The 3,969-nt window shown below is 35.0% G+C and overlaps 1 pseudogene; it reads left to right on the plus strand.

The window, feature by feature from the left end:
- Window positions 1-2,330: 2,330 nt before the first annotated feature.
- Window positions 2,331-3,276, plus strand: LOC122221185 (annotated as a pseudogene).
- The last annotated feature ends 693 nt before the right edge of the window (window positions 3,277-3,969 follow it).

The following is a 3,969-nucleotide window of genomic DNA, read 5'->3' on the forward strand; positions in this document are numbered from 1 at the left end:
AGACATTTCTTTGATATGTTATTTATTTATGTATTGTGTAACCTATATTTGTATTTTTTTAAATTGATTTCCAGTTTGATTCCATTTGGTCTGAGAACACATTTTGGATAATTTCCATTATTTAAAATTTTAAAGTGTATATTATGGTCTAGAACATAACCCATTTTGGTGAATGTTCCATGAGCTTGAGAATATGTATATGCTGATATTAGAGTAAATACTCTATAAATATCATTTGGATGCAGTTGATTGTTGGTATTGTATAGTTCAATCCTACCCTTATTGATTTTCTGCCTGTTGGATGTATCAATTACTGAAAAAAGGATGTTGAAGTTGTTCATAGAATTTTTAATGTCTATATTTGCTTGCAATCGTAACACTTTTGCCTTATATATTTTGATGCTCTTTTGTAAGAAGCAAACATTTTAAGTATTATTATGCCATCTTAGAAAAATTGAATGATTTACCATTATGTAATGCCCTCTTATTCCTGGTAATTTTCTTTGTTCTTAAGTCTGGATTGTCTGAAATTAACCTAACTATTCCATCTTTCTTTTGATTAGTGTTGTCATTATAGGTCCTTTCACATTCTTTATTTTTAACCTATCTGTACCTCTTTCATTGAAGTGAGTTTCTTATAGACAACATATAGTTGGGCCTTGTGTTTTTATCTACCACAAAAGTCTCTGTCATTTAATTGATGTATTTAGAACATTCACATTTAAAATGACTATTGATACAATTGAATTAATATATGTCATGTTTTGGGGCACCTGGGTGGCTCAGTCGGTTAAACCTCTGACTTCGGCTCAGGTCATGATCTCACAGTTCATAAGTTCAAGCCCCACGTCGGGCTCTGTGCTGACAGCTCAGAGCCTGGAGTCCGCTTCAGAGTCTGTGTCCCCCTCTCTCTCTGCCCCTCCCTTGCTAGTACTCTGTCTCTTTCTTTCTCTCAAAAATAAAGACATGCAAAAAATTAAAAAATATATATGCCATATTTTTAACTGTTTTCTATACATCCCAATTGTGCTTTGCTCCTTTTTTAAAATCTCTTTTTCTCATTTCTCTATTTTTAATTGAATATTTCACATGATTCCATTTTCTCTCCTCTGTTAGCAAATAAATTACACTTCTTTTTTCGCTTTTAGTGGTTACCCTACAGTGTATAATATACATATACTTACAGCTCATCTGAGTTTACTTTTCAAATAATATGCCACTTCACAGGTTGTGAAGGTACCATATAAAAGTATTCCCAAGTCCTCCCTTCCATCCCTTGTAACATTGCTGTCATTCATTTTACTTACCCATATGCCATGATCATCTAACATTGCTACAATTATTATTTTGAACAATTGTTAACACAATTAAGAATAAGACATTTTTTTCAATTACTGTTTTTTCATTTCCAATGCACTGTTTCTTCATGTAGATCTGAGTTTCTGACCTGTATCATTTTCTTTTCCTCTGAAGGACTTCTTTAACAGTTCTTACAGGGCAGGTATACTATTGACAAATTCCCTTAGCTTTTAGTTTTCTGAGAAAGTTCTTGTTTCTCTTTCGCTTTTGAAGGTAAATTTATTGAACACAGCATTTCAAGTTGGTGTTTTTTATTCATTCAACATGGTAAATATTTTATTCTAATCTCTTTCTGCGTGTATGGATTCTGGCTCATGCCACTGTGATTTTTATTACTGTTTATTTAATGGTATTTGCTTTCTTCTGACTTCTTTCAAAATTTTCTCATCTTTGATTTTAGGCCTTGTGAATATGATCTGTCGTGTGTGTGTGTGTGTGTGTGTGTGTGTGTGCGTGTCTTGCTTAGTGTTTTCTAAGTTTCCTGGATCTGTAGTTGTTTTTTGTTATTAATTTCAAAAACCTCAACCATTCCTTCAAGTATTTGTTCTGCTCTTTTGTCTCCTCTCCTTTTAGTATTCCAATTATGTATATGTTACTGATTTATCTTCAATTTTTACTTCAAATTTTACTGATTTATCTTCAAGCTCACTGATTCTTTCCTTGGCTATGTCCAGTCAGGTGAAGCCATAAAGGGTATTCTTCATTTCTGTCACAGTGTTTTTGGTTTTTAATATTCCTTTTTGATTTTTATTTAGTTTCTCTTTACTTACATTACTCATCTTTTTTTTTTCATGCTGTCCTTCTCCCACTGGACCACTTCACATATTAATCACTGAATCATAGTTGTTTTAAATTCCTTATCTGATATTTCTAAAATTTGTGCTACATTGGAGCCTGGCTCTGATGCTTGCTTTGTTTCTTTAGACTGTTCTTTTTCTTGCCTTTTAGAATGCCTTGCACACACGCACAGTATGGCACATCCCTAGGTCCTCACATTCGGAATCCTACTCACAGTGGCCACCATGACAGCGGCCACAGCTCAGAAAGAACGTGTCTGTGAAAACTACAAACTGCCCAGACTGGTCTTTGAACACACATGGTCAGTGTGAGTGTGCTTCAACTGATACACAAAATTCCATTATTCGCTCAAAACTGGCAACGAAATGTTTGGTGATGAAGGCAGAAATGACTGGCTCAAAGTCTGGGAGAAGAGCAAGGCCTGAGAGGGCTTTCCAGAATAACAATGGGCTCTATGATCCTGACAGTGATGAGAAGGAGCTCTTTAAAGCTAAGCAGTACAATGGCACCACCATGTGCTGGAATGTGAACACTGTTGAGGTCAGAAGAACTGAGAAGTTCTACTCCGAATGAGTGAGGACCTACTGGATCATCACTGAACTAAAATACAAACAAGAGAAACACCTCAAGATGTTCAAAGTTTGAAGACTATGTATGCTTAAGGAAGCAATCCCAACTCACTATCTACTGGATCCAAAATACATCAAAAATATTCTGTGTGAGAATGATCTTATCACTATTGATCTGATGCAAAATTCATGCCAGAAAACTCAGAATGAGTTTTCTCATTCTCATCTCATAGCTGACATGGCTTATTATTTTGAAAAAAAAAATGTTACAAATTAATCTTTGTTCCATTCCAATAGAATGGGCCTGAGGGTAAATGGGCAACAATTGGATCTGGATCCTGGTCAAACTGAAATTTACTATATGGATGAAAAACCACCTGAATTTTCAATGCAAGGACTACAAGCTGGTATTATTGCTGTCACTGTGATTGTGATATTAGCAGTTATTGCTGGACTCGTGCTGGTTATTTTCAGAAAGAACAGAATGGCAAAGTATGAGAAGGCTGAGATAAAGGAGACGGGTGAGATGCACAGGGAACTCAATTCATAATGACTACAATTTGAAGAGTAACTACGAGAAGGTAAATTAGCAAGCAGATTACACGTGTATGAGCACAGGACAAAGAGATCTTTGAGGACTACTGTTTTGTTAGTTGACATCTTCTATTTGTAACGGTATTTATAACAGTAACACCTGTACTCAAAATACAAGGAGTTTCAAATCGACGTTACCAATCTTAAAAGTTGACCACAAGTGTCATATATATGCAGATCTGATAGAAAACCCAGAATGGACAGCATAGTTAAAATTATTTATGTCTAACATTGAGGTGTGTTGCCTTAAATTGCTTAAATTGCCTTAAATATGCTTCCACAATACAGTTTGAATGACTCCTCTCATCCGTTTGTGATTGAAAGTTGCCTTTCTATTTACTTTGAGTCTTATAAACTTTTTTTTAATTGTGAAATTAAAACATTTTAAAGCTGAAAAAAAAAGAATGCCTTGCAATTTCTTGTTGAAAGCAGGACATGATACACTGAGTAATGGGAATTGAAATAAACAGGGCTGTTGTGTGAGGTTTTACGTTGATCTAGCAAGTTGGACTGTGCTGAAGGTTTGCTGTAGTTGTAGCTGACAAAGCTTTGATTTTTTCTGGTGTCTTCTAAGTTCCCTTCTTTTTTGGGGGAGAGGTGGTTCTTTAAGTACAATTTCTTAAATCGAGTCTGTGTCTTGCAGCTTTCT

Source organism: Panthera leo, chromosome B3, assembly GCF_018350215.1.
Source record: "Panthera leo isolate Ple1 chromosome B3, P.leo_Ple1_pat1.1, whole genome shotgun sequence".
NCBI lineage: Eukaryota > Metazoa > Chordata > Mammalia > Carnivora > Felidae > Panthera > Panthera leo.